The sequence below is a fragment of the Triticum urartu genome, chromosome 3A (assembly GCF_056163025.1).
Source record: "Triticum urartu cultivar PI428250 chromosome 3A, HENAU_Tu73, whole genome shotgun sequence".
NCBI classification, from domain to species: domain Eukaryota; kingdom Viridiplantae; phylum Streptophyta; class Magnoliopsida; order Poales; family Poaceae; genus Triticum; species Triticum urartu.
In genome coordinates, this window is record NC_141875.1 from 614,758,518 (window position 1) to 614,771,343 (window position 12,826).

A 12,826-nucleotide genomic window follows, 5' to 3' on the forward strand; every position below is an offset into this window, starting at 1 on the left:
CAACAAACTTTGCACAAAAGAAATGATGATTTGCCATTTCAAGCTTTGAAATGTTGAAAGTATCCAATTGCATAGTTCTAAATCTAGGACTGCATAAAAAGAAATCGTGCGCAGTTATAAAATTGAAAATGTGTGTACTACACAATTACAAGATTCAAAATTATGTTAAAATATAGGTTTCAGAAAGTGTACCTACCTAACCACACATTTGCAAGCCATCTTAAAAGGATTCATATTCGTAATCCTAAAGGTGAAAATAGTTAACATGAGCAACTATGTACTAAACGGGAAAAAATAATACAAAACCCATTAGTGTACATAACAAACAAATAACCACCCCCTTTTTTTAAGAAAAGGATTTCTTCCCGACATAGAGGTTCACAACCAACACAAAAGAGCTGCAATAATCAAAAACCCCTTGCACATACAAATGCAAAATTTACTTTCTCTATAAATTCTAAATTCACCAAAGCATACTAGTTTTTTGGCAGTGAACTAGTCCAGGAAGACTCGGCCCATGAGTTTCAACCCTCCATGAAGCACAAACATCCTGGACGCGGAGTTTCTCAGCCCGAGCTCAAATGAGCTCGGGTGAACAGCAAAATCGATTTTTTTTTTCAAAAATACGAATTTTTGATGACAAACATTGACAAAAATTCTAAGAGCTTGCAAAGATTCGTCATGAAATCACATTTGTGGAAGTCGTGAAAAAAATCGATACTCTGAAAATGCTACTTTCGAAAGCATTTTGGAGCACAGATTTTTTTGCTAGGACTTCCACAAATGTGATTTCATGATGAAATTATGCAAGCTCAAAGAACTTTTGTCAATATTTGTCATAAAAAGTTCAGTTTTGTTTTTGAATTTTTTAAATAGTTTCTGATTTTACTGTTCACCCGAGCTTACTTTGCAAAGATCCTTTACTTTTTGATGCCAAAAAAAACATCCTTTACATTTTTACAAAAGCACAAAGCTCGCACTAATCTCCATGCAGGATCAAGGGTCCATAGAAAAACATTAGTCTTCGGTGTTTTACCAGTCTCGGTCAAATATAGAGTGGTTATCCTAAACAAATCCACATAATTTTTCCCCGGAGAAATTATGCTGGTCCTGACTTATTCCATTTAAGAATTTTAACGATCCAATTGGGATGTTTGATTTCACTCTCGCGTAATTTATGCTGGTTCCGACTTATTCCATTCGAGATTTCTTTTAATGATCCAGTCGGGATATTTGATTTCGCTCTCGCGAAATTTATGCCCCTGGTTCTGAATTATTCCATTCGAGCCAGAGATATTTGCACACCGTAAATCAACAGAAAACCATTGCCTAGACCAGTGATGAATCCGGGGTTAAATTATGCAATGCCATCGGATATTTATAAGTGCCATCAATCTCATCAGCTTACCCGAAACCCCAAGCTTTGTTCCATGTGTTATTCGATTCCGTCCCTTGCTTTCCCCTCCTCCTTTATTTCCTTTCCAACTCACGGATGCAATTCCTATCCTGCCAGCGCCACTACCACACCTCAAATGCTCCCACGGCTCTCTTGCTTCGGAATCTAGCTCGGCCGTGAGAAATTCATCACGTAACCATTGACCCGCCCGACAGCCAGGCGTTTCTGCTGCGATTCAGTCAAAACTACAGGGTGAAGGGTGAAGCACAGCCCAGAAAAAGCCATGGAAAAATCACCGCGTGAGCATTGACCCGACAGCCAGGCGTTGTGCGCGCCAGCGACGGTTGCGGTCGGTGGTAATTTTTCTGCGCGCACGGCGTGGGAGGGACGATCGGACCGCCCGACATGTACGAGGCCTGGACTGCATGGTGCCGGCCTGTCTGTCTGAGAGGCGAATTTTAAGTTGTTGCGATGAGCCTCGACTCTGCGCTTTATGTCCTGGTCTTGCTTAACGCGACGGAACATCTGCCTAAGTTAGCTTCGTGCACGTTATGGTAAGGAAACAGGTGGACAATGGGGAGAGCGGAGCAGTCGACACGATGATGCGCGGCAGCCATGGCTGGCAGGCCCTGAGGTAATGGAGACAGTATTTTCGAGGGTTTTTGTCCGGGTCGCTTGGAGAGAGCGTCCGATGGAGACCGATGAAGACCACGTCAAAATTCTGTTGTGAAGTTTTTTGCAAATTTCTTGGAAAGAAATACGGACTGTCTTTTGTTTTGCGGGAAAAAATCACGCTGTGTCCAAAATGTAAAAATCTGAGTTCAGACACAACCAAACAGTAATTTTCGCTATTAATGGTTGAATTTGTGTTTCTTTTTTCATAACTCGTGAATGAATTTTATTTAGTCAACTTTCGGTGCCCCAAAGGGGTGGTCAAGCAATAACAAAGGCCAGAGAAGGACTTTTTGATTCATACAATCATTTTATTAATTATTCATGAAAACCTTACAAGGTAATACATCAATAAGTCTGAAGCCACCATCTTAACAATGCTGGTCGCTATTTAGGAGCGGAGCCAGCTTATAGTCATTGGGTTCAGCTGAACCCAACGACTTTTTGGCTGCCACGTCTATACATACAGGGATTTAGTGGTTTGAACCCATTAAAAAATCAAACCTGACCCCATCGAAAGGCCCAGAAGCCCACAAGGTAATTGTCTCCGTGCCCATTAATCTTCTTAACGTGATTAGCCCATTCTAACGTATCGCAAGTCCAGGCCTCGTACATTAACTTGATGCTCCTTCTTGATTTCTACCACCACGGCTTTTAGCATCGCGAAGAGCTCAGGAATAGTCTTATTCATCCCTTGCATATTATAGTTCATCATGAAGCTTTTGTAGCTTGGTGGCAGTGATTGAAGAACTCTGTCAATGATACTATCAACAGGAAGATTAACCCCCAGTTGAGTCAAGTGATTATGATACCGAGACATTTTGAGTACATGTTCACTGACAGAACTATTCTCCTCCATCTTGCAGCTATAGAACTTATTGGAGACTTCATATCTTTCAATCCGGGCATTTGTTTGAAATATTAACTTCAACTCCTGGAACATCTCATATGCTCCATGACGTTCAAAACGTTGTTGAAGACCCGGTTCTAAGCCGTAAAGCATGGCACGCTGAACTATCAAGTAGTCATCAACTTTGCTCTGCGAGACGTTCATAACATCTGGTGTTGCTCCCGCAGCAGGCTTGGCACTTAGTGCTGCTTCTAGGATTTAATTCTTCTGTGCAGCAATGAGGATAATCCTCAAGTTACGGACCCAGTCCGTGTAATTGCTACCATCATCTTTCAACTTTGCTTTCTCAAGGAATGCATTAAAATTCAACAGAACAACAGCACGAGCCATCTATCTACAATCAAACATAGACAAGCAAGATACTATCAGGTACTAAGTTCATGATAAATTCAAGTTCAATTAATCATATTACTTAAGAACTCCCACTTAGAAAGATATCCCTCTAATCCTCTAAGTGATCACGTGATCCAAATCAACTAAACCAAGCCCGATCATCACGTGAGATGTAGTAGTATCAATGGAGAACATCAATATGTTGATCATATCTACTATATGATTCACGCTCGACCTTTCGGTCTCCGTGTTCCGAGGCCATATCTGTTATATGCTAGGCTCGTCAAGTTTAACCTGAGTATTCCGCGTGTGCAACTGTTTTGCACCCGTTGTATTTGAACGTAGAGCCTATCACACCCGATCATCACGTGGTGTCTCAGCACGAAGAACTTTCGCAACGGTGCATACTCAGGGAGAACACTTATACTTTGATAATTTAGTGAGGGATCATCTTATAATGCTACCGTCAATCAAAGCAAGATAAGATTCATAAAAGATAAACATCACATGCAATCAATATAAGTGATATGATATGGCCATCATCATCTTGTACTTGTGATCTCCATCTCCGAAGTACCGTCATGATCACCATCGTCACCGGCGCGACACCTTGATCTCCATCGTAGCATCGTTGTCGTCTCGTCAATCTTATGCTTCCACGACTATCGCTATCGCTTAGTGATAAAGTAAAGCATTACAGCGCGATTGTATTGCATACAATAAAGCGACAACCATATGGCTCCTGCCAGTTGCCGATAACTCGGTTACAAAACATGATCATCTCATACAATAAAATTTAGCATCATGTCTTGACCATATCACATCACAACATGCCCTGCAAAAACAAGTTAGACGTCCTCTACTTTTTTGTTGCAAGTTTTACGTGGCTGCTACATGCTTAGCAAGAACCGTTCTTACCTACGCATCAAAACCACAATGATAGTTTGTCAAGTTGGTGCTATTTTAACCTTCGCAAGGACCGGGCGTAGCCACACTTGGTTCAACTAAAGTTGGAGAAACTGAAACCCGCCAGCCACCTGTGTGCAAAGCACGTCGGTAGAACCAGTCTCGCGTAAGCGTACGCGTAATGTTGGTCCGGGCCGCTTCATCCAACAATACCGCCGAACCAAAGTATGACATGCTGGTAAGCAGTATGACTTATATCGCCCACAACTCACTTGTGTTCTACTCGTGCACAACATCAGCGCATAAAATCTAGGCTCTGATACCACTGTTTGGGAACGTAGTAATTTCAAAATTTTCCTACGCACACGCAAGATCATGGTGATGCATAGCAACGAGAGAGGAGAGTGTTGTCTACGTACCCTCGTAGACCGGCAACGGAAGCGTTGACACAACATAGAGGAAGTAGTCGTACGTCTTCCCGATCCGACCGATCCAAGTACCGAACGTACGGCACCTCCGAGTTCTGCACACGTTCAACTCGGTGACGTCCCTCGAGCTCCGATCCAGCAAAGTGTTGAGGGAGAGTTTCGTCAGCACGATGGCGTGATGACGGTGATGATGTTCTACCGACGCAGGGCTTCGCCTAAGCACCGCTACGATAGGACCGAGGTGGAATATGGTGGAAGCGGCACCGCACACGGCTAAGGAACGATCACGAAGATCAGCTTGTGTGTCATGGGGTGCCCCCTTGCCCCCGTATATAAAGGAGGGAGAGGGGGAGGTGCGGTCGGCCCAAGGGGTGCGCCTGGAGGAATCCTACTCCCACCGGGAGTAGGACTCCCCCTCTTGCCTTGTTGGAAAAGGAAGGGGGAAGGGAGAAAGAGGAAAGGGGGCGCCGCCCCCCTTCCTTGTCCTATTCGGACTAGGGGGGAGGGGGCGCGCGGCCTGCCCTGGCCGGCCCTCCTCTTCTCCCTTCGGGCCCATGTAGGCCCAATAACCCCTAGGGGGGTTCCGGTAACCCCCGGTACTCCGGTAAAATCCCGATTTCACCCGGAATGTTTCCGATATCCAAATATAGGCTTCCAATATATCAATCTTTATGTCTTGACCATTTCGAGACTCCTCGTCATGTCTGTGATCACATCCGGGACACCGAACAACCTTTGGTACATCAAAACACAAAAACCCTAATTACGATCGTCACCGAACTTTAAGCGTGCGGACCCTACGGGTTCGCGAACTATGTAGACTTGACCGAGACACGTCTTCGGTCAATAACCAATAGCGGAACCTGGATGCTCATATTGGCTCCTACATATTCTATGAAGATCTTTATCGGTCAGGCCGCATAACAATATACGTTGTTCCCTTTGTCATCGGTATGTTACTTGCCCGAGATTCGATCGTCGGTATCTCAATACCTACTTCAATATCGTTACCGGCAAGTCTCTTTACTCGTTCCTTAATACATCATCCCGCAACTAACTTATTAGTTGCAATGCTTGCAAGGCTTGAGTGATGTGCATTACCGAGAGGGCCCAGAGATACCTCTCCGACAATCGGAGTGACAAATCCTAATCTCGAAATACGCCAACCCAACAAATACCTTCGGAGACACCTGTAGAGCACCTTTATAATCACCCAGTTACGTTGTAACGTTTGGTAGCACACAAAGTGTTCCTCCGGTAAACGGGAGTTGCATAATCTCATAGTCATAGGAACATATATATAAGTTATGAAGAAAGCAATAGCAGCAAACTAAACGATCGAGTGCTAAGCTAATGGAATGGGTCAAGTCAATCAAATCATTCTCCTAATGATGTGATCCCGTTAACCAAATAGCAACTCATGTCTATGGTTAGGAAACATAACCATCTTTGATCAACGAGCTAGTCAAGTAGAGGCATAGTAGTGACACTCTGTTTGTCTATGTATTCACACATGTATTATGTTTCCGGTTAATACAATTCTAGCATGAATAATAAACATTTATCATGATACAAGGAAATAAATAATAACTTTATTATTGCCTCTAGGGCATATTTCCTTCAAGAACTACCTCAAATACTTGGCGGATAAGAAGGATGGAAAAAACAATAAATGTATATTTGATACACATGTTATTGATGTGTATTTTACTAGTGTTCATAGTAACCCCAGGGTATTTGATACCGGTTTAGTTGCTAAGATTAGTAACTCGAAATAGGAGTTACAGGATGAACATAGACTAGTTGAGGGCGAGGTGACGATGTGTGTTGGAAGTGATTCCAAGGTTGATTATAAAGGTGCTCTACAGGTGTCTCCAAAGGTACTTGTTGGGTTGGCGTATTTCGAGATTAGGATTTGTCACTCCAATTGTCAGAGAGGTATCACTGGACCCACTCGGTAATGCACATCACTTAAGCCTTGCAAGCATTGCAACTAATGAGTTAGTTGCGGGATGATGTATTACGGAACGAGTAAAGAGACTTGCCGGTAACGAGATTGAACTAGGTATTGAGATACCGACGATCGAATCTCAGGCAAGTAACATACCGATGACAAAGGGAACAACGTATGTTGTTATGCGATTTGACCGATAAAGATCTTCATAGAATATGTGGGAGCCAATATGAGCATCCAGGTTCCGCTATTGGTTATTGACCGGAGACGTGTCTCGGTCATGTCTACATAGTTCTCGAACCCGTAGGGTCCGCACGCTTAAAGTTTTGATGACAGTTATATTACGAGTTTATATGTTTTGATGTACCGAAGATTGTTCGGAGTCCCGAATGTGATCACGGACATAATGAGGAGTCTCAAAATGGTCGAGACATGAAGATTGATATATTGGACGACTATATTCAGACACCGGAATGGTTCTGAGGGTTATCAGATATATACCGGAGTATCGGGGGGGTTACCGGACCCCCCCGGAGTTTATTGGGCCTCATGGGCCCAATTGCTGGAAGAGGAGAGGCGGCCAAGGGGCAGCCGCGCGCCCCTCCCCCCATGTCCGAATTGGACAATGAGGGGGGTGGCGCCCCCTTCCTTTCCCCATCTCTCCCCTTCCCTCTCCTCTCCTAATCCAACAAGGAAAAGGGAGGGAGTCCTACTCCCGGTGGGAGTAGGACTCCTCCTGGCGCGCCCCTCCTGGCCGGCCGCCTCCCCCCCCTTGCTCCTTTATATACGGGGGCAGGGGGGCACCTTATAGACACAACAATTGATCTGTTGATCTTTTAGCCGTGTGCGGTGCCCCCCTCCACCATAGTCCACCTCGATAATACTGTAGCGGTGCTTAGGCAAAGTCGTGCGTCGGTAGAACATCATCATCGTCACCACGCCGTCGTGCTGACGAAACTCTCCCTCAACACTCGACTGGATCAGAGTTCAAGGGACGTCATCAGGCTGAACGTGTGCTGAACTTGAAGGTGCCGTGCGTTCGGTACTTGATCGGTCGGATCTGAAGACATACGACTACATCAACCGCGTTGTGTTAACGCTTCCGCTTTCGGTCTACGAGGTTACATGGACAACACTCTCCCCTCTAGTTGCTATGCATCACCATGATCTTGCGTGTGCATAGGATTTTTTTTTGAAATTACTACGTTCCTAACAGTGTAGAGGTGTGTCTCCGGCGGATCTATCTTTGGTAGATTTGCTCGGATGTGTTAATCGTTCGTCTTCGTTCGTGTGTCTTCAAGTTGGATTCTTTTGATCTACACTCTTCATCTGCGGTGGTTGCTGTTCTGGTGCGTTGGTTCCATGGGGCCTTAGGACGACGACTTCCCAACTGTCTACTACAACAAGTTTGTCCAGCTCCGACGAGGGAGGGGGCGATGACAGCGGCGCGCCTTCGGCTCGCTTCAGGGCTTGTAGTCGTCGCTAGGTGGTCTGCGGATCTGGATGTAATTTTTATTATTTCTAGTGTTCGTTGTACTACCATGATTGAAAATGAATAGATTGAAAGTTTCTCCCACAAAAAAAGAAGCAAAGAAGATCTATGAAGAACCTGAACTGCCAAATCATTTGATGCAAGTGCTGATGAAGCCATTGGCTGAAGGAGAAGCCCAAAAGACTACCTTCTTGGTGAAGGATTTGCTCTATGTGCCTAGAACTGTCTACAAAATTTTGGCCAAGACCCTCACTCCCATCAAAGGACACAACTCTGCAACCGAAGAAGTTGTGGGAGTCATGAATAATCTGCTATTTCATAGCATACATGGCACTCCCATTAAGATACATGATTTCTTCATGAGGACTTTAGTCACAATGGCTTAGTTACCCTTTGATCTGAAGTCGTATGCTCCATGGATAATGAGATTCATCAGATCCCAGTCTTCAATCAACTACAGGGTTGATGGATAGAATCATCTCAGCTTTCTATTAGAGGTAGAAGTGTTGGGGAACGTAGGATTAAATTTCAAAAAAATTCCTACGATCACGCAACATCTATCTAGGACATGCATAGCAACGAGAGGGGGAGAGTGTGTCCATGTACCCTCGTAGACCAAAAGCGGAAGCGTTAGTTTAACACGGTTGATGTAGTCGAACATCTTCTCGATTCAACCGATCAAGTACCGAACATACGGCACCTCCGATTTTAGCACACATTCAGCTCAATGACGTCCCTCGAACTCTTGATCCAGCAAAGTGTCAAGGGAGAGTTTCTTCAGCATGCCGGCGTGGTGATGGTGCTGGTGATGTGATCCGCGCAGGGCTTTGCCTAAGCACTATGACAACATGACCGGAGGAGTAAACGGTGGAGGGGGCACCGCACACGGCTAAGAAACAATTGATGTGCTTTGGGGTGCCCCCTGCTCCCGTATATAAAGGAGGAGAGGGGAGGAGGCCGTCCTAGGGGCGTGCCAAGTGGGGGGGAAACCCACTAGGACTCCTAGTCCTAGTCGGACCCCTTTCCTTTCTTCGGAGGGGGAAAGGGGAAGGAGATGGAGAGGCAGAAGGAAAGGGGGGCCGCGCCCCTCCCCTTGTCCAATTCGGACTCCCCATGGGGGGCGCGCCACCCCATGTGGGATTCCCTCTCTCTCCCCTATGGCCCATGTTGGCCCTTACTTTCCCCAGGGGGTTCCGGTAACCCCTCGGTACTCCGATAAATATCCGAAACCATTCCGGTGTCCGAATACTATTGTCTAATATATCAATCTTTACCTCTCGACCATTTCGAGACTCCTCGTCATGTCTATGATCTCATCCGGGACTCCGAACAATCTTCGGTCACCAAAACACATAACTCATAATATAAATCATCATCGAATGTTAAGCGTGCGGACCCTACGGGTTCGAGAACTATGTAGACATGACCGAGACACATCTCTGATCGATAACCAGTAGCGGAACCTGGATGCTCATATTGGTTCCTACATATTCTACGTAGGTCTTTATCGGTCAAACCGCAATGACAACATACGTCATTCCCTTTGTCATCGGTATGTTACTTGCCCGAAATTTGATCGTCGGTATCTTCATACCTAGTTCAACAAGACTCTTTACTCGTTCCGTAATGCATCATTCCACAACTAACTCATTAGTCACATTGCTTGCAAGGCTTACTGTGATGTGCATTACCAAGAGGGCCCAGAGATACCTCTCCGATACTCGGAGTGACAAATCCTAATCTCGATCTAAGCCAACCCAACAAACACCTTCGGAGACACCTATAGAGCATCTTTATAATCACCCAGTTACGTTGTGACGTTTGATAGCACACAAGGTGTTCCTCCGGTATTCGGGAGTTGCATAATCTCATAGTCAAATGCATATGTATAAGTCATAAGGAAAGCAATAGCAATAAAACTTAATGATCATTATGCTAAGCTAACGGGTGGGTCTTGTCCATCACATCATTCTCTAATGATGTGATCCCGTTCATCAAATGGCAACACATGACTATGCTCAGGAAACTTAACCATCTTTGATTAACGAACTAGTCAAGTAGAGGCATACTTGGGACACTTTGTTTTGCCTATGTATTCACACATGTATCAAGTTTTCGGTTAATACAATTTTAGCATGAATAATAAACATTTATCATGATATAAGGAAATATAAATAACAACTTTATTATTGCCTCTAGGGTATATTTACTTCAGTCTCCCAGTTGCACTAGAGTCAACAATCTAGATTACATTGTAATGATTCTAACACCCATTGAGTCTTGGTGTTGATCATGTTTTGCTTGTGGAAGATGCTTAGTCAACGGGTCTGCAACATTCAGATCCGTATGTATTTTGCAAATCTCCATGTCTCCCTCCTTGACTTGATCGCGAATGGAATTGAAGCGTCTCTTGATGTGTTTGGTTCTCTTGTGAAATCTGGATTCCTTCGCTAAGGCAATTTCTCCAGTATTGTCAAAAAAGATTTTCATTGGACCCGATGCACGAGGTATTACACCTAGATCGAATATTAACTCCTTCATCTAGACTCCTTCATTTGCTGCTTCTAAAGTAGCTATGTACTCCGCTTCACACGTAGATCCCGCCATGATGCTTTGCTTCGAACTGCATCAACTGACAGCTCCACCATTCAATATAAATATGTATCCGGTTTGCGCCTTAGAGTCATCTGGATTAGTGTCAAAGCTAGCATCAACGTAACCATTTACGACGAGCTCTTTGTCACCCCCGTAAATGAGAAACATATCCTTAGTCCTTTTCAGGTATTTTAGGATGTTCTTGACCGCTGTCCAGTGAGCCACTCCTGGATTACTTTGGTACCCCCCTGCTAAACTTATAGCCAGGTACACATCAGGTCTAGTACACAGCATTGCATACATGATAGAACCTATGGTTGAGGCATAGGGAATGACTTTCATTTTTTCTCTATCTTCTACAGTGGTCGAGCATTGAGTCTGACCACATCAGGTCTGGTACACATCATTGCATACATGATAGAACCTATGGCTGAGGCATAGGGAATGACTTTCATTTTCTCTCTATCTTCTGCAGTGGTCGGGCATTGAGTCTGATCCAACTTCACACCTTGTAACACAGGCAAGAACACTTTCTTTGACTGATCCATTTTTAACTTCTTCAAAACTATATCAAGGTATGTGCTTTGTGAACGTCCAATTAAGCGTCTTGATCTATCTCTATAGATCTTGATGCCGAATATATCAGCAGCTTCACCGAGGTCTTTCATTGAAAAATTCTTATTCAAGTATCCTTTTATGCTATCCAGAAATTCTATATCATTTCCAATCAACAATGTGTCATCCACATATAATATTAGAAATGCTACAGAGCTCCCACTCATTTTTTGTAAATACAAGCTTCTCCAAAAGTCTGTATAAAACCATATGCTTTGATCACATTATCAAAATGTATATTCCAACTCCGAGATGCTTCCACCCGTCCATAAGTGGATCACTGGAGCTTGCACACTTTGTTAGCACCTTTAGGATCGACAAAACCTTCAGGTTGCATCATATACAACTCTTCTTTAAGAAATCCATTAAGGAAAGCAGTTTTGACATCCATTTGCCAAATTTCATAATCATAAAATGCGGCAATTGTTCACATGATTCAGACAGACTTACGCATCGTTATAGGTAAGAAGGTCTCATCATAGTCAACTCCTTGAACTTGTCGAAAACCTTTCGCAACAAGTCGAGCTTTGTAGACAGTAACATTACCATCAGCGTCAGTCTTCTTCTTGAAGATCCATTTATTCTGTATGGCTTGCCGATCATCAGGCAAGTCAACCAAAGTCCATATTTTGTTCTCATACATGGATCCCATCTCAGATTTCATGGCCTCAAGCCATTTCATGAAATCTGGGCTCATCATCGCTTCCTCGTAGTTCGATTTCATCATGGTCTAGTAACATGACTTCGAGAACATGATTACCATACCACTCTGGTGCGGAACGTACTCTGGTTGACCTGAAAGGTTTGGTAGTAACTTGATCTAAAGTTTCATGATCATCATGATTAGCTTCCTCATTAATTGGTGTAGGCATCACTAGAACTGATTTCTGTGAGGAGCTACTTTCCAATTCAAGAGAAGGTACAATTACCTCATCAAGTTCTACTTTCCTCCCACTCACTTCTTTTGAGAGAAACTCCTTCTCTACAAAGGATCCATTCTTAGCAATAAATATCTTGCCTTCGGATCTGTGATAGAAGGTGTACCCAACAGTTTCTTTTAGGTATCCTATGAAGATGCACTTCTCCGATTTGGGTTTGAGCTTATCAGGCAGAAGCTTTTTCACATAAGCATCGCAACCCCAAACTTTAAGAAACGACAACTTAGGTTTCTTGCCAAACCACAGTTCATACGGTGTCATCTCAATGGATTTAGATGGTGCCCTATTTAACGTAAATGCAGCTGTCCCTAATGCATAACCCCAAAACGATAGTGGTAAATCCGTAAGAGACATCATAGATCGCACCATATCTAATAAAGTACGGTTACGACGTTCGGACACACCATTACGCTATGGTGTTCGAGGTGGAGTTTGTTGCAAAACTATTTTACATTGTTTTAAATGAAGACCAAACTCGTAACTCAAATATTCGCTTCCACGATCAGATCGTAGAAACTTTATTTTCTTGTTACGATGATTTTCCACTTCACTCTAAAATTCTTTGAACTTTTCAAATGGTTCAGACT